At 48.8% G+C, this 25,567-nt stretch overlaps 1 protein-coding gene across 2 annotated transcripts in view; it reads right to left on the bottom strand.

Annotated features, from left to right (window-relative positions):
* Positions 1-20,091, bottom strand: part of CPT1A (carnitine palmitoyltransferase 1A) — a 74,060-nt gene extending 53,969 nt beyond the window's left edge. The window contains exons 1-2 of one of the 2 annotated variants that reach the window (XM_043969864.1): positions 19,942-20,091; positions 909-1,007 (exon numbers count right to left, since the gene is read on the bottom strand). The gene's annotated coding sequence lies outside the window, so the exon portion shown is untranslated. The remainder of the gene's footprint in view (positions 1-908; positions 1,008-19,941) is intronic. The other variant, XM_043969865.1, reaches the window with a different exon arrangement.
* Between the last annotated feature and the right edge of the window lie 5,476 nt (positions 20,092-25,567).

The raw sequence follows: 25,567 nt of genomic DNA, 5'->3' as shown, positions 1-25,567 counted from the left end.
TAGGGGACCAGTATTTAACTTTTCATTTTTAATGCATTAGATTCTTTTAAAATTAGTTCTTATGTATTTTTATTAAAAACAAACAAACCACATGGTCTATGAATTCTTTGGGGTCAGGGTCCTCTCCTTAAGTCTTTTGTTTACAATCCTCCCCAATAAAATAAATAACTAAATCCTGGAAAGCATGACTCCCTGATTTCTGAGTAAGCCAGAGGGAACCCCCCCCCCCACCCCAGCACACAGCTTAGGTCTGGCAACAAGAAGAAAGAGACAAACAAGGCAGAGAGCCCTCAGGCAACCTTCCCTTGAATCCCCTAGAACTACCACCTCCTTTTCCCAGTGAGGAAGCTGAGATTCCAAGACATGGCTGAGGGATCATCCTGGGGGTTGATCAGGACCCCATGGGCCTGGGACTCTCTCGAGTTCCCTTGACTTGATCCTGGCATTCTATTAAATCCATCACTTTCTATGCCAGTTAAGGGACACGAGTAGTTCAGAAGCAATCATTGTTTCTTAGGCGTGGGAGTTGTGGGAGTCCCACAGACCTTAGGACTGACCTCCCCCACTCCGCCAGCAACAACCCAGAGCTTGACCAAGTGTCTCCTCTCTGCTTTCTCAATCCTGTCCTCATCCTTAAGCCTCTCTCCTCTCCAGCCCCCATCAGCTGCTTTTGGTCCAAAGCACTATCTTGGGGTTCAATAATCTAGGAATGACCAAACTAGTCCCACAGGTAAATAATAAACCTCGGGGCAGCTAGGCAGCACAGTGGATGGGGCACCGGCCCTGGATTCAGGAGTGCCTGAGTTCGGATCTGGCCTCAGACACTTAACACTTGCTGGCTGTGTGACCCTGGGCAAGTCACTTGGCCCCAATTGCCTCACTAAAAATAAATAAATAAATAAATAAACCTCAAGGCCGGCAGGCTCGTCTCCCTGCAGGGTAGAAGGCTGTTGGCAATTGGCTAGGCTTCTCCTTGGGTCCGTGATGCTGAGACAGACAGATGCCACCTGCAAGGAGTAGGGGAAAGTAAGTGACAGGTTTGCACAGTTATTTCCTCTTGCCAGGGAACAAGAAGGACGGGGGGACTGGGAAGAGGCACAGAAGCCCTCATCCTGGCTACAGGGTTTTCCAGCCAGGCTTTGAGCATCAGTCAGTCACCCGGGATTGATTGAGGACCACCAGGGGCCAGGCCTTTCTGACCAGGGGCACATTATGTCCATATAGTATTTACAAAGCCACTACAGGGTTACCTGGGCAGCTAGGGGATACCACAGTGCACAGAGCCCAGGCCTGGAGTCAGGCCTTTTCCTGAATTCAAGTCTGGCCTCACACACTTCCTAGTTGTGTGACCTTGGGCAAGTCACTTCACCCTGTTGGCTTCAGCTGGAGGGAGCAGCTAGGTGGCACAGTGGATAAAGCACTGGGCCTGGATTCAGGAGTTCAAATCTGGCCTCAGACACTTGACACTTACTAGCTGTGTGTCCCTGGGCAAGTCACTTAACTGTCATTGCCCCACAAAAACCCAAAAAACCAAAACCAAAACCAAACCGAAAAATGAGTTGGAGAAGGAAATGTCCATTATTTCTACCAAGAAAACCCCAAATGGAGTCAGGGAGAGTCAGACATGACTGAAACAAGTGAACGGCAGCAGCGGGGCAACCTTGGTGGGGGAGTTCCCAACACAAGACAACCCTGGGAATGAAACCGACCCTCCTTCTCCTACTTGGGCAGAGCCCCGTGGTGCCTGCACATGGCGGTGGGCACAGAACTGTGCCTGAGCTCACCATGTGCTCTCTCTGCCAGAATCTCACAGGAAGCACTCTCACTTCTGCTGCTAAGGCCCCCAAACATTTCTGATTAGGGCCTTTTCTGTCATACAATCATCTCTTCTATAAAAGCATCAGAGGGCTCAGGTCCCACCCCAGATTTTCATAGCGGCGCGTTCTTGGGGAGAAGCTGTGGGTACAGTGGGCAGACAGTCTGCCCAGGAGCCTGGAAGGCCCGCAGCCGTGTCTGCCTCTGGGCTCTGCATCATGCATTTCCAAAACTCTTTCATTGCACACACTTCTCAGTGAGAAACATTTGAGCATTCTCTGTGTATATGAACTTATTCATAAATTATGTTTTTGTATCTGGATTGTCTTGTTAAGTCTCTTTCTTATTTGTCTCGGTAGCACTAGTAGAGTGCCTGGCACAGAGTAGGTGCTTCATCTCTGTTTATTCCCTGTGACTGTGTTCAGGAGCCGTTGCACTAATCATTATGTCCATCAGGAATAAAAGGATGAGATGAACATGAAATAGTATTTTATTCTAGCCACACCAGGGGATCACAGGAGTTTACTGAGTCAGGGAAGGGCACACACAGCCGGAGCTGCACTTTAGAAAGAATAGCTTGGTGGCTCTAAAGATGACCTGGAGAAGGGAGGACAAGGGAGGGACAAGATCGCCAGAAAGGTGGCTGATGCAGTAGGGTGTCTCTTGCCAGGTGTGCATAAGCAATGCTTGTTGGCCCCAACCTGCCCTGCTGGGATGCTTCCACATTCGGGCTTCCAACGAGCCCATCGGTCCTTCCGGTCCCCATCCCCATCCCCATCCATTCTAATTATTAGATTGCGAGGAGATCGCGTCACAGCTGGCAGGGAGACCACAGGAGCTACAAACCCAACCCAACCGATGACAGCGTCTTGAAATGATTCATGTGCTCAGTTATTCCCATAGGAATTACACAAGCCACCCTAAGCAAGGGCCAATTCGGCCTCCTGCTACAACCAGCTAGTAAGTAGCAGACCCTTCCAAGCTGAATGAATGGGCAGTGTGTGTCAACAGGCCGAGGAGCACTTGAGCACGTTATTTGTTTAACTTAACTGTCCACTCCTGCCTCCTACTCCCAGGTCTTCCAGTTCCTGGATGCCACCTGGCTGCTGCTCCCTGGCCCCCAACCCGGCCAGTTTCCAAGGGTGCAAGGTGAGGCTGTGCATGGGTCAGCATGGGCTGCTCTTGGGCAGGAAGGCATCAGGAGCAGGGCTGTCATCCAGGTAGGGCAACATTTCAAAGATGACATTCTGCTCTTGTGGACAGCCATACAGCTAACTCCTGGGAGAGTGTCGCTTAGCTAGACAGCCACAACTGATTCCCAGTCTCCTAGGCAGGTCCCCCTTCAGAGAAGCGCCCGTGGATACAGCCAAGCAAAGACTACAGTGTGAGGGAGAGGAGCATCACGTTGGCTCCTCTATCCTGAGACTGAACCTGCTGGAGGGAAACTTACCAGGGGAACCCTTAGGGAGGCAGAGACGGGGATGAAAACACTCGGTCCCCAGACCAAAAAGGCTTCCCCCTCCTGTCTCTGCCGGACTAGAGAGCTGGCTTCTGGAATGGGCAGAGTAGGGGCTTGCAGGCCCATCCTGTCCAGGAAGGTGGGGACCAAATCCTTCAAGTGTCAAGGAGACTCTCCCAGGATATGGTAAGGAAGCAAAGGCAAACAGGCAGAGTGGAGGAACATGAGGAGAGAAGGAAGGGAGATATGAATGGGAAAGGAAATGGATAAGGGAGGTACTGGGGCCCATAGTCTGGGTGTGGGAACCTTGGGGGAGGAAGGAAGCTATCCCATAGTAAAGATACTGCCTGAGGGAGAGAGAAGGGGACTTCCCCTTTAAATCCTAAGTAAGAGGAAAAAATGCAGGACAGTGTCAGGGCAAGAAGAGTGGAGAGAGTTGAGTAATATTGGAAAGCAGGTGATTTAGGGAGACAAGACTAAGGCTTCAATGTGGTACAAAGAACCCAGATCTTGGAAAATTAGATCATGCCCTTCCGCCCCTATTGGCCTGGATAGAGGAATACAGGCCCTGGGACAAGTCAGAACTCTCCAGCCCCAGCTGCCCGGGCCCGGGCCCAAATGGTTTCCCATTCTACTTTAAATCTAGAAAGCCATACTCAGTAATCGGGAATCTCATCAGTCTTGGCGTCCTCCCTGCTTCCCCCAGTCCCCTGGCTTTTCTACTATGTCATAAGCTATGAACCTGAAAGAACGGAAGGTAGGTAGCTTGGGTAGAAAGGGGAAACTTTGGGAGGGCCAGCAGAGCACTTAGGGACAAAGAAAATGAGTTCTGTCTTCGGCATGTTGGGTTTAAGATGTCTGAGATGTTCAATTTGAAATGAGCAAGAGACAGTTGTTGATGTGAGCCTGAAACTCAGGAGACAGAGTGGGGTTGGATATGTTGGGGGTGGGGTGGAGTGAGTGTGTGTGTGAGTGTGAGTTTGGTTGTATGAGTGTGTGAATGTGTGTGTGAGTGAGTCTGTGATTGATTGAGAGAGAGAGAGAGAGAGAGAGAGAGAGAGAGAGAGAGAGAGAGCGCACGTGAGCGAGCGCAACCGACCATCAGGAAGTCACCTGCACAGAAATTATACTTGTGAAAGAGGAGGCTACCAAGAGAAAGTGTAGAGAAGGAGAAGAGAAGATGACCTACTATGTGTCAAGCACTGTGCTATGCACTAGAGATGGATACAGAGACAGAAGCAAAAGCATCTCTGCCATGAATGATCCTGCACTCTGTGGAAATTTATTTTGATTTGGGGACCCTACCTTGAGGCTGAGATTAGAAAGCCTTAGGCCCTCAGGGTCTCTTCCCCTCCTCCTCAGCTTCAGCTGAGGAGAAAAAGCCCCGTGGGCTGTACAAGATGCTAGGTCAGACAGCTGGGGGGAAAAAATGCCCCCAGCCCCCTCCGACCTGAGCGGAGCTATCTGAAGGATAGCCTGTGCTGAGGCACGTGGAACTTGGAGCGCACCGCCCCCCCCCAGCCACAGCCCTGGCTGGCGGATTAGCTTGGTCTGTGGGGGCGAAGGGAGCCCCGAGATTTGAGTGGAGAGAAGAAAAGGTATATATAGACCTAGGAGTGAGATAAAGTGGGGGGGAGATGGACTAGAGGAGGGGCTGAGGACGGACTAGGTGGATAGACTAAGGAAGGAGACTTGAGGACAGACTAGAGGGGAGCACGGACAGGAATGGAGCAGAAGACAGACTGACCCGGGGGCAGGGGAGAGCACAGAAGCAGGTCAGCACAGGGGACAGGTTGGAGAAAGTGAAGATTAAGAGGAGTTAGAAGAAAATAGCTGACCAGGGAAAGTGTATCGTGCCCTGAGGCCGGAGGCAGCTAAGGCCCTTATTGTATTCAAGAAGTTCAGCAGGTGGGAAAGAGACGCAGTGGAAAGAGACCGCAGGAAAGCAGTCAGGTTGTACACTTTATTTCCCTGTATTCCTAATTTGAAATAGTATCTCATAAATAAACTCTGCTTTGATTATTCGGTTAAGAGGCTTCTTAATCTTTAGTCTATCAGTCTGGGAGCAGTGTGGTGGAACTTTACAAACGGCCCATATTAAATTAAACGCAGTCAGATAGCCAAATAGTCAAAAGTCCCAGTTTAGTCCTCCAGTCAGCTTTAGTCTCCCCCAAATTAAGTTAGTCATTTAAAAATATTTCAACATTTGAATGGCAACCACAAAGGGATTTACGGCCCAATGATAATTTTTCTAAACTTATCATTTTTCATATAATCATAATTTTTCATAAATCCAATTGTATATATTTTTTCTGGGTTAGATTAGTTATAATAATTAATTTTTGTTCAACTCTAAAGGGGGAGAGACGACCTGCACATAGACAGATGGAGTCTCACACACACACTTGGGGTCACCTTGAAGGGGAAGGAACAAGTAGTTCCTTTTTTACTAGTAGGAGACATTAGGTCTCAACAACAATGGGGCCTTTGCAATGCTCTGTCCTCTGGAGTAACCACCCCCACCCCTTTCCCTCCCCCTCCCCTTTTCTCTTCCCTTTCCCCCATCTCTCTCTCCCCTTCTCCCTCTCCTTCCCCCCTTTTCCTTCTCTCTCTCTCCCTTTCCTTCTTTCTCCCTCCCTCCTCCCTCTCTTTCTTCCTCTTTCCCCCTCTCCTCCTCTTCTCTTTTTCCTTCTCCCTTCTCTCTTTCCTACTCTCTCCCCCTCTTCCTCTCTCTCCCCCTCATCTCCCTCTCTACCTCTTTCCTCTTTCCCCCTCTCTTCCTCTCTTCACTCTGTATACATATCAATAATATGAACATTCAGCAGGGGCTTTCTCCATGAAGTACGGGCTACCAATCACCGCTGTCCCTAGTCAGTAAGAACAATTCTGGTTTTTTTGGTTTTTGATTTTGTTTGGTTGGTTTGGTTTGGTTGCTGGGCAATGAGGGTTAAGTGACTTGCCCAGGGTCACACAGCTAGTAAGTGTCAAGTGTCTAAGGCTGGATTTGAACTCAGGTCTTCCTGAATCCAAGGCCAGCACTTTATCCACTGTGCCACCTAGCTGCCCCATAAGTAAGAATGATTCTGGCCAAAGATGCCAATTCATATTGTATTTCTTGCTTTGCTATGCAGCCCAGTTCTGATCTCCTAGGCGCTTATCAGAGAGGAAAACGACCTCTACTGAGGGAAACGCAATGAACCAGAGGGTTCACAGGCACAAGAGAGGAGCTGGGGCCCAATCCATTCTCTCCAAAAGTGAACAGGGTAAGAGAATTCCCTGTCTGAGGAGCAGCAGGGCCAGAAGCATCCAGTACTAACTAGAGAGATCCTGGGTCACTCCCTGCTCACTCACATAAAGGTGATAGAAAACCCCAAGGAGGGAAGTGCCAACATGCTCCAGGTGACATTTCTCCCGCCCTCTCTGCCAAGACAGGGCAGAATGCCTGGTGAATGAACTTTGGTTTCACTGTGTGGAATAAACGTCAAAATATCATTCTGAAGTCAATTGCCAGAAATCAAGCTTTCTGACAATGGTTTAGCCAGGCTAAGCTGGGCGTGTCCACCTCATCCTGGCTCGCTTCACTGGTACCCACAGTTCCTTCCATCCTACGCTCCTTCCCGCTGCCTGCCCTGCTCAGCTTTCAGCATCATCCATGACCAAGGCCTGGGGCTGCTCTGCCATAGGCTGAGCTCCATTCTGCTGCATGAAGCACGAATAAATGAGGGATGGAAAGGGGCCTACAGGGTCTGGTGAGCAGTCAAACATTTTTCCTCTCCAGGAAAGGCAGCTACAGCATCATAGGGAAAGCACCGGGACAGGGGAAATTTTCCTTTGGATCTGAGGTCCTCAAGCAAAGGTTGTGTGGCTACTGCCAGGCATGTCAAGGAAGAGATGCCTGCCTAGGTACAGGCTGGGTCTCCTCCAACTCTGGAATTCTGGAAAATTCTGGGGAGTGAGATTTGGGGTTGATCGATCTCTCTCTCTCTCTCTCTCTCTCTCTCTCTCTCTCTCTCTCTGATCTACGAAATTGAGGTACAGGACTTCTGGGGCAGAGACAAGATGGCAGAGGAAAGGCAGTGAGCTCCTGAACTCATGACACGATTGCTTCAAAAAAACATCCAAATAAGGTCATAGGAAAATGCCCGGAGCAGCAAAACTCACAGAAGAATGTGCTGAAATCATCTTCTAACCAAGAATGGCTTGGAAGGTCAGAAGGAGGGAGCTGCTGTGCTGAGACAGGAGTCGGGCCCAACCCCACAGTCACCCTGACACAGATCCAGTCTCAGGAAGTCCTCACCAGAGAAGGAGACCCTCAGAGCCTCTGAATCAGCTGAAGCACCAGTGTCATCTGGAACTAAGCTCACAGTCTGGTGAGTGGGCTCAGCCCTGGGCAGGGGTCTATGCTGGTGCTAAGGCAAAACTTGGATTTTACACCCCTACTGAGAACCAGGTGGTAGGCTCAAGTAGAAGTGGCCCAGGTTGGGGAGGGGCACAGGCTCATCGGAGCTAACAACCACAACACACAAAGCTGGTTGATTGGCAAGTTGGTCTGGGGTCATCTAGGACCAGGAAACAGGCCGGGAGAAGGAAGAACCTGATTCTCTTTAAATTATACCACCTGGGACTTCTTAAGATTGGGATACTGCAGCCTGGAAACAGTGCCCCACTTTAAGGAGCTAAAAGTCTAGTAAAAGAAAGGCAAGGGGCAGCTAGATAGCGCAGTGGATAGAGCACCGGTCCTGGAGTCAGGAGTACCTGAGTTCAAATCTGGCCTCAGACACTTAACACTTACTAGCTGTGTGACCCTGGGCAAGTCACTTAACCCCAATTGCCTCACTAAAAAAGAAAGAAAGAAAGAAAGGCAAGATGAGCCGACAGAGAAAGGTGAGGACCATAGAAAGTTTCTTCAGTAACAAGGAAGACCAAGGGGCACCCTCAGAGGAAGATGTCAACATCAGGGCCCCTACATCTAAAGCTTCCAAGAAAAAATATGAATTGGTCTCAGGCCATAGAGGTGCTCAAAAAGGACTTTGAGGATAAAGTTAGAGAGGTAGAGGGAAAAATGGAAAGAGAAATGAGGGGGATGCAGGAAAGACATGAGAAAAAAGTCAACAGCTTGAAAAGTCAAATGGAAAAGGAGGTACAAAAGCTCTCTGATGAAAATAATTGCCTAAGAATTAGGATTGAGCAAATGGAAGCCAGTGACTTTATGAGAAACCAAGACACAATAAAGCAAATCCAAATGAATAAAAAAATAGAGGGCAATGTGAAATCTCTTCTGGGAAAAACTGCCAACCTGGAAAATAGGTCCAGAAGAGATAATTTGAAAATTATTGGTCTACCTGAAAACCATGATCAATGAAAGAGCTTAGACACCATCTTCCAAGATATTCTCAGGGAAAATTGCCCTGAAATTCTAGAAGAAGCAGGTAAAATAGAAACTGAAAGAATCCACTGATCACCTCCAGAAAGAGATCCCAAAAAGAAAACTCCTAGGAATATTATAGCCAAATTCCAGAGCTCTCAGGTCAAGGAGAAAATACTGCAAGCTGCCAAAAAGAAAGAATTCAAGTACTGTGGAGCCCCAGTCAGGATAGCACAAGATCTAGCAGTTTCTACATTAAAGGATCAGAGGGCATGGAATAAGATATTCCAAAGGGCAAAGGAAATGGGATTATAACCAAGAATCACCTACCCAGCAAAACTCAGCATTATATTTCAGTGGAAAAGATGGGACTTTAATGAAAAAGAAGACTTTCAGATAATTGTGATGAAAAGACCTGAACTGAATGGCAAATTTGACTTTCAAATACAAGACCCTAGAGAACCATAAAAAAAAATTGGAGCTGGGGGACATACCTGGGGTCGTACAGTGGGTGACTGTCTTGTGTCTGAGGGCAGGTTTTGGCTGGGATCCCCCTGGGTCCAGGGGTGATGATTTGTCCACTGTGTCACTTAGCTAGATGATAACATCTTTAGGGTTAAATTGAGGGGTGAAGGGAATTCATTGGGGGAGGGGGAAGGGCAGAATCGAAATCCTACATGAAAGTAACAGGAAAAGGCTTATGGAGTGGGGGAAGAGATGGGAGAGGAGCAGGGCAGTAAATGAATTTTACACTCGCCAGAAAAGGCTCAAAGATCTTAAACTCATCAGAGCTGCCTCAAGGAGGGACTAACAGACACACCCAACTGGGTGGAGTAATCTATTTAATCTGGGCAGTAAATGAGCCTAACACTCATCAAAATTGGCTCTAAAACCTCAATCTCATTAGAATTGGCTCAAGGAGGGAATAATGTACACACTCAATTAGGTGGAGTAATCTCTATAACCTTTCAGGAAAATAGGAGGGGAAAGGGATAAAGAGAGAGGGGCAAAAGAAGGAAGGGCAGAGTGGGGGAGGGGACAGACAGAAGCAAATCCCTTTAGAAGAGTGATAGGATGAAAGAAGATGGATAATAGAATAAATATCATGGGGAAGGGAATAGGAGGGAAGGGAAACAGTTAACAATAGTAATCATGAAAAAGAGAAAAGGGGGAAAAGTACAAAAAATATTTATAACAACTCTTGGTGGAGGCTAAGAATTGAGACTCAAGGGAATGTCCATCAATTGAGGAATGATGGGAAAAGCTGTGTTATATGATTGTAATGGAATGGACTTGTGCTACAGGAAATGACAAACAGGATGATCCCCCCAAAACCTGGAAAGACTAATGAACTAATGAACTAATGTATAGTGAAGTGAGCAGAGCTGGGAGGACATTGTGCATAGTGACAGCAGGATTGTTCAATGAGCAATTGTGAATGACTTAACTACTCTCAGCAGTGCCATGATCCAAGACAATCCCAAGGGACTAATAAGGAAGCTTACTATGCACTCCTATAGAAAGAACTGATAAAAAGAACACTTGTGGATTGTACATATATAACCTGATTGCGATCTTGTGGAGGGGGGAGGAAAGGGAGGGAGGAAGAAAAATTTGGAACTCTAAATCTTGTGAAAATGAATGTTGAAAACTACCCTTACATGTAAATGGAAAATAAAATAAATGTTTGTTGAAAGAAAAAAAAAAGAAATTGAGGTGCAGTGGGAGGTTTTGAGTAACAGGAGTAGCAATATCAGACCTGCCCTCAAAGATTCTCCCAAACAAGTGGGCCAAAGGTGAGGGGGATCTGGGCTTGGGGAGTAGCAATGAGATCCCAAAAGGCTGGGGGCAGGGGAGGTGAAGCCAGCAGGTCTCATTAATGTTTGTTGAAGTGAACAGTTATGGATGCAGAAAAAGGGGAAAGACAGTAATCCTGGGCTCTAAGATTCTCCTTTGAAGACTTGGAGAGAACCATCTAAAAAGACTGGCTAGCCAGGCTTGCTCCAAGTAAAACACCCCCATTTTGAGCACTCTCAATCTCACCACAGTGCACAAGGGCCTTCTGTCCAGGTGGTCCCTGGGGACAGTTACCTGGCCAAAGCTTGATGCCCACTCCTACCTGGAGCAGGGGCCAGGGCAGGAAATTTGGGAAGCAGTGTGTCCTGGCTCCCTGGATGAGGATACCACCATAATATAAGCTCCAGTGCCACCTGCCAAGCTGGAGGGCCATTCAAGTTGGGCTCATGTCTTGGCGATTACTAGCCTCACTGAGATGGCCAAAGCAGCCCTTTAAAAAAAATCTGTGTGGACCTGCATCTGTGGAAGGAACCCCCCCCCCACCCCCCCCCCCCCCGGGAGTCTGGAAGGATTACATAGAGGCCGTCAAGGCTCAGGGCTGAAGCTGGGATCTCAGGACCCACCTGCACCCTTAAAAATGAATGAGAAAAAAATACTCTAAATCACTGTTGATTAGAGAAATGCAAATGAAAACAACCTGACACCTATCAGATTGGCTAATATGACAAAAAAAAAGGAAAATAATAAATGTTGGAGAAGCTGTGGAAAAATTGGAACACTAATGAATGCACTGTTGGTGGAGCTGTGAACTGATCCAACCATTCTGGAGAGCGATTTGGAACTATGCCCAAAGGGCTATAAAGCTGTGCATACCCTTTGACCCAGCAATACCACTATTGGGTCTTTTTCCCAAAGAGATCATGGAAAGGGGAAAAGGACCCACATGTACAAAAATATTTATTGCTGCTCTTTTTGTGGTGGGAAGGAATTGGAAATGAGGGGATGCCCATCCATTGGGGAATGGCTGAACAAGTTGTGGTATGTGAATGTAATGGAATACTATTGTGCTATAAGAAACGATGAGCAGGCAGATTTCAGAGAAACCTGGAAGGACTTACAGGAACTGATGCTGAGTGAAGTGGGCAGAACCAAGAGAACATTGTACACAGTATCAACAACATTGCGTGTTAATCAACTGTGATAGACTTGACTCTTCTCAGCAATACAATGGTCCAAGATAGTTCCAGAGAACTCATGATGGAAAATGCTCTCCAAATCCAGAAAAAAAGAACTATGGAATCTAGATGCAGATTGAACCATACTATTTCTATTTTGTTTGTTTTTCTTTTTTTGAGGTTTTTTTCTTTTTGCTCTGATTCTTCTTTCACAGCATGACTAATGCAGAAATATGTTTGATATGATTGTACATATATAACCTATATCAGATTTCTTGCTGTCTTGGAGAGGGGGGAGGGAGGGAGAAAAATTTTGAACTAAAAGTCTTATAAAAACAAATGTTGAAAACTATCTCTACATGTAACTGGAAAATAATAAAATACTTTTATGAAAAAAAATTAATTAGAGGGGGCAGCTGGGTGGCGCAGTGGATAAAGCACCCGCCCTGGATTCAGGAAGACCTGAGTTCAAACCCAGCCTCAGACACTTAATACTTACTAGCTGTGTAACCCTGGGCAAGTCACTTAACCCCAATGAGAGAGAGAGAGAGAGAGAGAGAGAGAGAGAGAGAGAGAGAGAGAGAGAGAGAGAGAGAGAGAGAGAGAGAGAGAGAACTACTGGTCTCAGTAACTCTTGAGGGAAGAAAGTCACTCCCCCAATGCAGGTCAACCCCTTCTCTAGAACTCATAATCTAAAGAGACGGGCTCTGAGGGTTTACCGAGGGTCCCACAAACATCATGTATCTGAAAGGTAACTGGAGCCCAGGTCTTCCTCATTCCCAGGCTAGCTCTCTGTGCTGATAACTAAGTCTTTGCTACAAACTCCTCCTCCTTGTGCCCCCTGCCCCTTAGTTCAAGAAACAAAGTCTTTTTACAGTCAACAGCAACATTATTAGTCCAGTATAGGTGTTCAGCCAGATATTTTAAACACTATTTTTGACTTTTGTCTGTACTGTGGCTTATATTCATACTCCTCTCACATGGAGAGCCCATTTTCAGTTAAGAAAAGTAAAGAACAAAGGCTCAGCGATTTCCCCCTAGAAAACTGCAAAGGGCTACAACCCATGTCTTGGGGTGCGTTACATCAGCCTGCCTCTCACTGAACAGGGAGCCCGGGAGGACTAGCCCTGTGAGAGCTAACAGACTGGGCACCATGCTGGAGAGTGGGCCCTCCTTTCCTCCTCCCCATGCAACAGGATTTCACAAGGGACTGTGCCCCCAGCTTTGGGGCCCAACACAGGTGGGGCAGGGTGGCATGGGGGGGATATTTGAGCTACCTCTTCACTCCCAGTCCAGCCCCTCAGCTCAGGGCCTCCTCACCTTTCACCCAGATTACTGCCCCAGCCTCCTAATTCATTGATGGGCAGGCCTCCAGCCTCTTCCCTCTTCACTGCATTCCCACGCAATACCAAAGTCATGTTTAAAGCTTTCCTTGGACCATGTTACGCCCTTGCTTAAAAAAGCATTGTTGGCTCCAACTGGGGCTAGCACCAAGTGCAGAGGGATGTACCTGCTCACCCACTCAATCACACACATTTGAATGCCCGGTCACACCGACCTACTTGCTATTCCTCATACTCCACAATCCATCTTCCATCCCCACGCCTTTGCACTACCTGTGCCTCATGCCCGGAGTGCACTCCTTCTCCTTACCCCTGCTTCTTAAACTCCCCAGTCTATTTCAAAGCTCCGACTCAGAACCACTTCCCACAGAGGGCCTTTCCTGACCAGCCAGGCTCAGGGATTACTTTGTCTCCCAGCCCCTGACCCCACCTATCAGGCTGGATGAACTCAGGTGCAACAGAACCCATTCCTTCAACCTGCAGCCGATTCCACGGACAGTTCTAATCTTTGGCATCTTTCTCCTTAGATTGAGCCCAAACATGTCCCTTTACAGCTTCCCCCATTACTCTTTGTTCTTGCCTCCTAGGATAATGGGAACAGATCTAATCTGTCTGTAGTGGTCCAGCCCCTCAGGCACAGCCTTACCCCACCCCCCAAGTCTTCTCTCCAGTTCCTTCAGCTGATCCTCCTAGGGCCAGGACTCTAGGTCCTTCCTGATCCTGATGGCCCTCCCCTGGATGCTCCCCCTCCCATCACCATCTTTCTCCATCTGTGGCAGGGACAACGGAGCCCTAGCTCCAGTTGTGTGGCCAGGACAGAAGACTCAGAACTCTGACCTGATCATTCCTGAAGTGGCAGCCCAAGATCTCACTAACTCTTTGGCCCTCATCTCACTCCCAGGGCGCATATTGAACCTGTGGTCAATGAAACAGGGCCAAAGGGGCAGCTAGGTGGCACAGTGGATAAAGCACTGGCCTTGGATTCAGGAGGACCTGAGTTCAAATCCAGCCTCAGACACTTGACACTTACTAGCTGTGTGACCCTGGGCAAGTCACTTAACCCTCATTGCCCTGCAAAACAAAAGCGCACACAAAAAAAACCCTAAACAAAAAAAAAAAAGAAACAGGGCCAAAACAGAACAAAACAAAACGAAACAAAACACAGGGCCAGGGTTTTTTCCATTCAAACTGCCAGATTGTCATACCTGTCCTGCCCCATTCTGAAGTTGACTTTTTTTTAACCCAAGTTCAAACCTTCACATTTATTCCTATCAAATTTCATCCTACCAGAGTCAGCCCAATATTCCAGCCCAGCAATATTGCTTTGAATTGTCATCCAGTCTATGCCTCCCAACTTTGTCTTCTGAAAATTTGACAAGAATTCCATCTAGTCATTGATAAAAATATGAAATAGCACAGGGTCAACCCAGATCCCTGGGGCTCCCCTGCCCCTCCCACCTCCTTTTAAGTGGACATTGAGCCATTACCATATACTCTATGGTCCCAACCCAGTCCTGTAGTCCCCATCAGAGCTTCTTGAGAACAGGGAATATCTTTAGCTTTTCTCTGTGTCACCAGTGATTAGCAAGGGTCTGGTAGATAGGCACCCGATTGGGCAAATCCACCTGTCACTTTCCTCATCATGAAGAATTGAGTTGATCATGTGCCTTGGAATCACCAAGGCTAGGTAGGTGCCACCTTGTTATGTCCTTACTTATCTTGGGCATCAACTCTCTATTAACTACTTCTTTTTTTTTAGTGAGGCAATTGGGGTTAAGTGACTTGCCCAGGGTCACACAGCTGGTAAGTGTTAAGTGTCTGAGGCCGGATTTGAACTCAGGTACTCCTGACTCCAGGGCTGGTACTCTATCCATTGCGCCACCTAGCCACCCCCTATTAACTACTTCTTGCTGAGTCTTTGCCAGCCATGGTAGAGAGAAGAGAATCAGAAGACATCCCTGCCTTCTCTCATCATGTATCATCCCATCCACCCTGGGCAATGATCCTATTCCTGCCCTGATCCTCTTCCCCCCAATTACCCCCAAGTCCTGCTTTCTTCAGCTCCCCACATTGGCTGGGGCTCATTCGGAGCCTTGGTCCTCTTGGCACTGCTCTCAGAGAACCAGGCCATGTTTTGTGGATCCCCCTCAGGCCTGGCTTTCCTCACAAGTAAATGCACCATTATCCCACTCTCCTCCCTCCCCCCCCCATTCTCTTGTTTCTTTTGCATAAGACATGGGTCTCACCACATCAAAGCTTGGGGATATGGAGGAAGGCATCCTCCTTAATTATGTTCTCCAGCATCTTGGTTTTATTACTAACTCGAATCATGTTCATTTGGGTGCCTCTACTGCTAACTTGGCACTAAGACCTTTCCGATGTGTCACAGAGAGACAAGCACTTTCCTGTACAATCCTCCTCCTCCTCCTCCTCCATCCTAGGACCAAGGAGGGAAAGCTCATTTTATTTTATGTTTGCTCAATTTCAGAATAGACAAACACGTGGCTGAATGAGATCTGATCTGTAAAGAGCTTAGCACAGTGCCTGGCACATAGTAGGACCTTGATAAAGGCTGGTTCCTTCCCCTCTCCCAAGCCCTCCAAGTAATCTAAATCCCTCAATGTCTGGCTCAGATCCAGCGCCTTCCCAGAAGCCCTCGCCCTGATCCTATGATGTTGCTCAGGACCATGGGTAGGTCGGTCCTGTCTCCCTAACTGACCTATGAACTCCAGAACACTCTGTTTTCTCCAGCTGCCCCGGAAAGACCACAGTGGCAGATGTTCAATAACAGTTGATTCCAAATGCTGGTCTATCTACTTGTTTGAAAAAGCCTTCTGGGGTAGCCAATGCCACGTGGATGGCTAATAGCTAATCCTTAGGAAAATATTTTCTAGTTCCTCCTGATGTGGCAGGTACGGGGGGATGTTGGAAATCTGGGGAGGGGGGGCTCAGATTCCAACAGCAGCACCTCTCTCCTACCGGTTATCATAAAAGCAACACAGCAAAACCAAACAAACCAACCCACATTTCTGACCTAAGAACACAGAGACGCTTGGACTCTGTAAACCAACAATATGAAAGACTGAAAGGCGGAGCTGGCCATTCCCCAGGGGTCAGGTTCATGGGCACACGTGACTCAGACAGGGACAGCTCAGACGAAGTGCCCGGTGTCCAAGCACATCCAATCAATATTTGCTCTTCACCATTACTGTGATTTATTAGAGGCCCTAAAAAGTATCAGAAGCAGACAAACGTTAGCTCCTAGATCTCACACTGCAAGGAGACCTCAGGGGCCATTTTAGGCATAAGCAAATGGGGTCTCAGAGAGAAGCAGTCCTTTGGAGACATGGTTGAAGCTGGGTTCTCTGACTCCAGAGTCGGCTAGGTGGCACGAGGGGACTGAACACTGAAATCCTGAGTTCAAATCCTACCTCAGGCCTATGAGACCTTGGGAATGTCACTTAAGCTGCCTGCTTCAGTTTCCTCGTGTGTAAGATGGCAACAAAAGCTAATAACAATTGATGTAAAAGGAAATGATAATAGGAGATAATCTACCTCCCAGGGTTGTTTTGAGGGTCAAATGAAATAAAATGTGCAAATCTTAAAGTGCCAGCTACTCTGGTCATCCTCATTACTCTGGTGATTCGACAAATAACATTAACATCATTAATAAAAAGGACAACTGTTCTCTACTCTCTGGAGAGAAGTAGCTCAGGACAGCCTGGGCCTGCAACCCAGAAAGCAAAGTCTTCATACACTTGTAAGACAGGTCCTAACGTGAACAATGAGCCCCAAGATGCAACTGAAATCCAGGTTTTCCAACAACAGGGAAGATTCATTCGGCCAAGAATCCCTCCCCCAAATGACTAAACAGTTTTTCCTTCTCAAAGGAAAAAGAAAAAAAATCAAGTGATTTTAAAAGGCGGAGAAAAAGCATCTCCCTTCCTGGATGCAGCAGCAGCAACAGCAGCAGCCGCTGTACTTGAAGGGCAAGTGGTTGGCTGCCTCACTCCTCCCCTTCCCCCAGGCTCGGGCATCACGTGACGAACCCAGAAAAGTAGGTAAAAGGTTACCCGGCTGGAGCCCCGCCCAGCTCCAAGGCGGCCAAGGCCAAGGCCGGATCTTTCGGTTTCAGGTCGGTCTCCAGGCTAACCAGAGGGAGGCTCTGGGCCCAAGGCGGGGCTGGCTGGGACTGGAGTGCATCTCAAGAGCAGGCCAAGGGCTTTGAAGCTGGGAGAGAGGAAGACTCGCGGAGTCCCCCATCCCCCAGCTGGACTAACAACAGTTGCTTGGGACCATGCTGATGAATCAGGAAATTGGGTCCTGCAGTCAGACATGCCAGGCATGCCCTCTGCAATAAACTATCATCCCAGCCTTGGCGACCACCCCCCCCAACCCCCCAGCCCCAGTGGAGGGGGCACTGGATTTCTGGGCCAGACCCATTCCTGCTGGGCTCGGCCCTTTCCCAACCTTGGCAGAAGCATGCCAGGCTTTTTTTCTCATATGAGCCCAAAGAAAATAATCCCCCCCCCCAAGTCTTTCACTGTTAAAGTAAAGCCTGGAGATTGCTTTTATGTCAGAAAAGGCAATCATTCCCCGAGGGCCCAGAGAGCTCACCTGGGTCTGAACCGGGACCCAAAGACCCAACCAACAGACCTCAGATAGATGAATTTCAGCTTCAGCTCACAGGGGACTGGGACGAAAATGGGAGAGTGAGCATTCACCAAAGAAGCAAGCAGCCCAGATCACCTTACCCCCTCCATTTCTGCCCCTTGAAGTATCATTAACACTGAAGGGTGGAGGGCGGTCACATTAATTAAAAAAAAAAAGTTCCCGAGGCTCACTCCAAGACACTTTTGAGCACGGGCATACAGGGAGTAAAGTCGGACATTTTCAGTAATTACTTCTGCTGCTTAGAAGGAAATAAACATGCCTGTCTATCTGGACTGACCAGAAACCAGACTCCCCTGGAAGAAAAAAGCGTAACCAAAGACAGGTTTCCAAAAGGTTAAAGAGAGTTTCTTTTTTCCTGAGTAACCTACCAAAACACAGACAGCAAGGCTCCGCCCGGAAACAAACTTCTCCCTACTTATAACATGCCTAAAAAGAGCATCCTTTAGTCCAAAGCCATCCCGGAATCCCATTTATTTTGTATAATTTTAACTTGGGACTGACTGGAAACAATGACTGTCTGGGAAGTACCACATTCAGTCCCCTGCTTCCATGAAGAAGCCCTAATGATTCACATCACAAAACCTCTGACCTACTACCCTCCAAGCCAAAACGTAGCAGGACAAAAGGCTGACCCCCGGAGATCATTTAAACAGAATCGGATCGATTGATAAGGCTCCACTCATATTGTCAATTCAGTGGACTCCAAAACATTTTAAGTACTAAGTTTAAAGCCAGTGTAAGAAGACCCTGGGGAAAATACAGAATAAGACAAAGCCGGGACCTCAAGGAGTCTGCAGTCCAATAAGAGAGCTGACCCTTAGAAAAATGGAGGGACAAAGGTTTCATTCATTGTAGCAAGGTGCTTGGACCATAGTAAGTGCGCTTGTGGCTGTTGGGCGTGCATGATGAGGAAGAGCTCTGGGAGAGAACCAACTGTTCCTTTGCCTTATTATCTTTGCTGTACCAGCTCCAGGTGAGCATTTCAAGAGCTGCCAGTCCCTCAAAATAACCCTGTGCATCTTCTTTTCTATAGCATCACCTGAGTTTAACTCAGTGTGGGTAACACGTATCAGAACCAGGCAGGGAAGGCTCTCTCCCTCTCCTTTTCCCAGCCTACCAGCTCCTCTCATACTTTCCCAGATCCCCTGGCTGACCTTGGGCTTAACATTATGCCAGTTCCTTGGTAAACCAGGTAAACTACCTGCCCTTTGCCTCCTTCACAGAGAGACTCAGACCCGAACAAGAGGCATCTGGGGCCCCTCAGACAAAGCCTTGCAGAAGCAGCTCACCTCCAGAAGGGCAGATGGAAAAAAAGGGAGCAGGACAGGGAGGTTCTAAACGAGGAGGCAGAAGTTGGGGACGCCTCATCCCCAGAAAGGAGCGAAGTGTTGCTGCCTGACCTTGCCCAAGACCACCCTGGCTAACCCAGTGACAACTGCGACATGGAAGACATCACCTGCAACTTTCCTCCTATCAGGCTATACAAAGGGCAGAATCTCTGAGAGAGAGAGAGAGAGAGAGAGAGAGAGAGAGAGAGAGAGAGAGAGAGAGACAGGGGCGGGGGGGGGGGGGTATGGGAGAGAGCGCGCGCTCTCTCCCATACCCCCCCCCCCAAGGCACGAAAGTTTCCGATTCTTTATAGGCTGTTCATTTCCGGGATGCCAAAGAGATGGTCATTCTTTTACCTCCCACATCTTTTCCAAAGGGGCCGGGAGGTGGAACCGAAGGGGATGGAGAATAGAGAGGAAAGGGGGATGGCAAAGGCCACTGCAGCACCCTCGATCCTCCCCACCCCTCTCCTCCTTTGGCATCTAGGACCCTGGCTACTCCCTTCCCGAAGAAGGCTTATTACCGGAGCCGAGCTGCCCCTCCTCACCTCACTTCAGGAACCCAACCACCCAGGGTCCTTCTCAGCAGGAGCTAAAGTGCCGCCCCTTCATTTTGAGCCCCCACCTTATTTTAGGACCCTAGTTGCCCTCTCCTCTTCAGGAGCCTCACTGCTCTCCCTCAGGTCAGCACTCGAAGGGCTCCCCATTACAAGCTCCTAACTTTGCCTCCATCACTTCAGGACCCCAAGGGCCCCCCATTATCCTAACCATACCCCCGTCATTTCAGGATCTGAAGGCCCTCCAGTCTAACTTCCTAATCATCCCTCACCATTTCAGACCGTAAGGACCCCCCATTACTAGTTCCTAGCCTTGTCCCCCCTTTTCAGGACCCGAAGGTTCCTTTCCCCGCAGGTCCCTAACGAGCCCCCCCTCCCCCGGGAGCGCCCCCCCCCAGGGCGGGGTCGGGCCGGCCTGGGCCCCTTACCGGAGTCAGTCCGGGGGACCCGCCCGAGGGCGGCGGCGGCTGCAGCAGGAGGCGGCGGGAGCGGCTGCTGCGGGGCCCAGGAGGCGGCGGCGGCGGGAGGACAGCGGCAGTGGCGGCGGCGGCGGCGGCGGCGGCGGCAGCGGGGGCAGCGAGGGGCCCGGCGGGAGCACGGGAGCTCAGCGGAGCACAGCGGAGCGGGCTCCCTGCCGGCTGCCAGCCCATTGGCCGGGGCGCGCCTTGGGGGCGGATCCGGGGCGGGGCCTGGAGAGCCGCGGGGGGCCACGCTCCCTGACGCAGTGAGAGGGGGAGGAGGGATCCGGCCAGAGCCCCACAAGTGCAGCCCAGCCCCCACCACCACCCAAACCTGCTGGGAGCGGAGCGAGGGGAGCGGCCTTGAGCACCCCCTCACCCCCGGGAAGCTGAGTCCCCGCAGAGAAAACACTGCTGGGCTCAGGGTTAGAATCCTTTTACTCCTCACCAGACCCCAGTCCGCGTCTCCGATGAGAATGGAAGCGCCCCCCGCCCTTACCGAAGCAGACCCCCACCTCGTTTGTCACTTCCAGGCCTGCAGCACTGTTAGGGGTCCTGCTCAGAGGCACAGGCCAGTACACGTGAGAGCAGAACTTGAACCCAGATCTGAGAACCAGACCAGGTCTTTAAGCTCTACCCCGAAGTGCCTCTCCATGGGCACAGAGTAGACGCCTAATAAGCGTTTCTTGATTGGTTGATTGACCGTTAGCAGTCACGTAGTCCAAACCCCTCGTTTTTCAAAAGGGGAAACTGAGGTCCAGAGCCGTGAAGGAACTTATCCAAGGTCACATAGTGAGTTCGTGGCAGGATCAGAAAGCTGGTTAGGTGACAGGGCAGACCTGGATTTGAACCCTGCCTTAGGCACTTACTACCTGGGGCAGCTAGGTGGCGCAGTGGATAAACACCGGCCCTGGATTCAGGAGTACCTGAGTTCAAATCCAGCCTCAGACACTTAACACTTACTAGCTGTGTGACCCTGGGCAAGTCACTTAACCCCAATTGCCTTACCGAAAAAAAAACAAAAAACAAAAACAAAAGACACTTACTACCTGTGGGATACCCTCCCTCCCCCCCAGCAATCACTTAATCTCTCTCAGCCTCTGTTTCCTCCTCTAATAACGCCCCTCCCTCCCAGCGTTCCAATCAGATAGAATTTGTAAAGCGCTTTGGAACCTTAAAGTGCTGTATAAATGCCAGTTAGTCTTAAGTCTCCATCCTCCAGACCTATGTTCCTTCCAGTGGTTTCTAAAAGCAAAATACACGATTCATAATAATAGCTGTTAGAGGGGGTTTGCAAAGCACCTGGCATGCGTCAGCTCATTTGCTTCTTACAACAAAGCTGCAGATGGATGTGTTTTATTAACTCCATTTCACCTCCAGCTGGGGAGATGGACGCTCCTTGGGGCGAGACGACTTCCCCAAGGGCACGGTGCTTCCTGTACAGAGAACTATTGTCCCAACACAAAATCCGGCCTTCTAGGCCCTGTGTCCTGTTCTGCCCATTAGGTTTGGTGGTTAGCATCGCAGCCCCAGTGTGGGGAGGAGGGAACCCAGGTCTGGGGTCAGAAAGCTGGAATTCAAACACCAGCCCCTGGGCTCCTGCTGACTGTGGGGGTCATTCCCTTTCTCAGTCTTAAAGCCACAGGTTCCATTAGATGAGTCCCAAGGCTCCTCTGGGCTGTAAATTCTGTGACCCTAAGAGTCAGAAGGAGCCCTGGGAATCAGGGGGTCCCATCCTCTCATTTGATAGATGAGAAAGCTAAGCCCCAGAGAGAGGAAGAAACCTATCAAGCAGGGTGTCCTGATCCCGGCCTGTGGCTTTCTCTCCAGAGTCCCTCGGAAGCTCCAATGATTCCACCCTGTCCCCCGATTTTTACAGGTGAGGAAACTGAGGTACACAGAAGGAAAAGTGGCTTCTCTAAGGTCACGTGCAGGAAATAGTGCTGGGCTTTGGAACACAGGGTCTTGGATCCTAACGCAGCTTTTCCACCCTGTTTCCTCAGGGGTCTGGTAGCATCGTCACAAGGCTCCAGGTTAAAGTTAAAGCACTGGGTCTGCCCAGTGAATCAGTAGTCATCATAATAGCTAGTATTTATGTAACACTTTAAGGTTTGCCAAACACTTTACAAACATCGTCCCATTTGATCTTCTCAACAACCCCTGGGAGAGAAGGGCTATTTTTATTCCCATTTAACAGGTGAGGAAACTGAGGCTGACAGAGGTTAAGTAACTCAGGGTCACACAGATTGTAAGTGTCTAAGGCAGGATTTGAGGTCAGGTCTGAGAGCTGGTCCTAGACCTAGGCCTTACACGGGGTTGAAGTTAGCTCATCCCCTCTCACAACACTCGACTTTGAACAGAGACAACGTTCTCCTATTTTTTGGTGTCTTGCTTTCTTTTGTCCTCTCCCCTACCTGACCCTACCACACACATATACACACACATATCATACATATACCTGACCCTACCACACACATATCATACATATACTATATATATACATATACACATATATCATACATATACATGCACACACATATATACATATATATACATACATCATACATATGCATGCATATATACACACAATTGGACAGCGCTCAAAAACCCAGGATGGCCAGCTAGAGAAGAGAGAGCTGAGCAGAGAGAGAATGGATCAGTGTGACTGGGGACATTTCGTCGAGGAGAAATGTCCTTGTCACTTCTGCTTGGCTCCAGTGGGCAGCCCAGAGTTGGGCGTGAGGGAGACAAGGGGCAGGAAAGTAGCCAGTTTGTTTTTGTTTTTTTTTCAGGGCAATGGGGGTTAAGTGACTTGCCCAGGGTCACGCAGCTAGTAAGTGTCAAGTGTCTGAGGCCGGATTTGAACTCAGGTACTCCTGAATCCAGGACTGGTGCTTTATCCACTGCGCCACCTAGCCGCCCCGCCAGTTTGGGTTTTAAGTAAGGAAAACCTTCCAGGCAATTAGAACTGTCCCCAGATGAAATGAACCACTTCAGGAGGTAAGTAATGAGGTCCAGCCATTTAGGGGGTGTTTTCTCCTGGCACAAGGGCACTGCTTACTAAATGTCGGGTGCTTAATTGGTTCAGCTAGAGGTACAGTGAATAGGGGCGGGAGTCAGGAAGACGAGTTCAAATCCAGCCTCAGATGCTAGCTGTGTGACCCTGAGCAAATCATTCAACCTCTGTCTGCCTCAGTTCCTTCATCTGTAAAATGAAACTGACAATAGTACCTGCCTTCCAGGGTCGTTGTGTGGATCAAATGAGATAATGATTATAAAGTGCTTAACACAGCCCTGGCACACAGCAAATGCTATGTAAATGTCAGATATTGCGGTTAGCTCTTATTTGTTGTGTATGTTGTCCAGGGAGTGTCAGTTCAGGTTTGGGTAGCACCAGGTAATGTGGAGATTCATTCTAAGAGACTAAGATTCTCCTGCCATCTCTTACTTTCTGTTGCTCTCAAACATCTGAACCTTGCCTTGAAAGAGTCCTGGTTTTATTTTTCTGGAAAGTGTGAATCTCTGTGAGCAGCCTCAGTGAGGATGACTAAAACACTTGGTGAATTACAGTAGTGCCACAGTCCTTCCAGAAGCAGAAATGAACCCCAACAACCCAGAACCCAGTGGTGTTTTAAGCTTGATCCAATAGATGTGACTTGGACTAATGTAAGGCTTGTACAATGGGGTTTCTGTTTTCTGAGCAAATCTGCTTGCTACTGGGCCCCACCCACTAAGCCACACTCCATCGTTCCTTGAAATCTTGCTCCAAATATACTTCTGTTCCGCCCTTGCTAGCTTATTCTGCCCACAGCTCCCAGCACCCCCAGCTCCCAACACCCCCAAACCCTCAATTCTCTGTTCCTGTCATACATAGCCCTCCATCCATCCATAACTGTTGCAATTTATAGGTTCTGTCTTATCTGTGCTTATGTATTTTTCATGTCGTTGTGTTCCCACATTTAAAGCCATAAAGCCTCTCCAAAAAGATACTAGATCGAAAGAGATGGGCTTTGGTCCTAGCCAGCAGCTGAGGATTCTGGAAATCCCTGGGCAATTTCTCAAGTGCTATCTGGCCTCATCTCTTCCTCCACCTCCTCCTTTCTCTTAATTGACTAGCAGGAGCAAGAGCAAAGTAGGGCCCTGGGAAGAGGTGTGGCACTTTCACCTTTGTGCCAGTGACAGCGCAGCCCCAAATGACTCACATACATAGGTATTGTACCTTACCCTCAAGTTCAGCCTGCATTTAAACTGGAGGGACCTCACGTCCATGGGATGGCCTGCCTGCTTCCCAGCTCTCCTTCTCTCTGGCTTTCTTCTCAGGCTGCATTCTATCCAGGAGATTTAGCTATTAATAGCCCAAGGGAGCTCATGGGCCTGCTGCATCAACCTTCAGGTCTCCTAAGGTCTACAGGGCCAGAATGGATGGCTTTCTAAATTCCCTTGTGGTTCAGAAACACCCTGGCTTCTCTCTCCTGAGCTAGAATAACCTCCTTCCCCCTCTACCCCTACATCACTGCTTTGCTCAAGCATTTACTGTGTTGGCACCCTGTTCCCCTGGGTCCAAGTCTAACCCCCTCAAGGCCCTTGGGGTTCACATCATCCACTCTCTATTACTTGTCAGTGCCCATGGAAGGGAGGGGCTGTGTTCCCAAAATTCATTGTTGGCGCATTGGGAATTTGGGACATATTTTCCCATGGAAACAAAGTTAAAATGGTGATGAGCTTCCCAGTCTAGCCCACAAAAAAAAGCAAAAAATAAACCCTTCCTTTTAACCCTGAAGCTTGGTAGCTGGGAAAGAGGGCAGAAGACCCAGCTGGGCAACTATGGAAAAGTCCCTCAGAGACTCAATTTTCTCACCTCTGAAATGGGACTAATGATCATTTCATTATACATATAGAACCACCAGAGGTGGTTCAGTGCAAAGGGTAGAGAGCTGGCATCCAAATAAGGAAGATGAAGACTCCTTCTTCCACACCCTGGGCACCAGTGCTCTGGGCACCTTGATAAGACTTGCTCTTGGAGAGAAGTCACTGGTCTCCCCACCCGGGTGGGGGACTTGTCTCGTCATGAGCTCCCAGCAGGGAAGAAGTCACAGATCTGGTCAGACAAAGCAATGAAACGTGGGGATCCCAGATTCAGACACAGAAGGACCTCCAGACGCCATCCAGTTCAAGCCCCTGGTTTTATAAACGAGGGGGAAGGGGCCCCTCAGCTCGCCCAAGGTCACTCAAGTAGAAAGCCCTGGTGGTGGGATTTCATCTGCTGTCTCCTCTTCTGAAACAGGATTCTTGACACTGTGCCATAGGTTTTTGTTAGGAAATCAGGTAAAAACCTTAACAGCACTATGTAAGGGGCAGCTAGGGGGTGCAATGAATAAAGCACTGGCCTTGGATTCAGGAGTACCTGAGTTCAAATCCAGCCTCAGACACTTGACACTTACTAGCTGTGTGACCCTGAGCAAGTCACTTAACCCTCACTGCCCCACCAAAAAAAAAGCACTATGTGAATAATAATGATATAACCCCCATCTTATCCCCCATTTTACAGCTGAGGAAACTGAGTCTTGAAGAGTTTTAGTGACTTGCCTAGGGTCAC

The sequence above is a fragment of the Dromiciops gliroides genome, chromosome 6, assembly GCF_019393635.1.
Source record: "Dromiciops gliroides isolate mDroGli1 chromosome 6, mDroGli1.pri, whole genome shotgun sequence".
Classification (NCBI taxonomy): Eukaryota; Metazoa; Chordata; class Mammalia; order Microbiotheria; family Microbiotheriidae; genus Dromiciops; species Dromiciops gliroides.
Note: the sequence above shows the minus strand (reverse complement) of the source record. Positions and strands in the feature narration are given on the sequence as shown.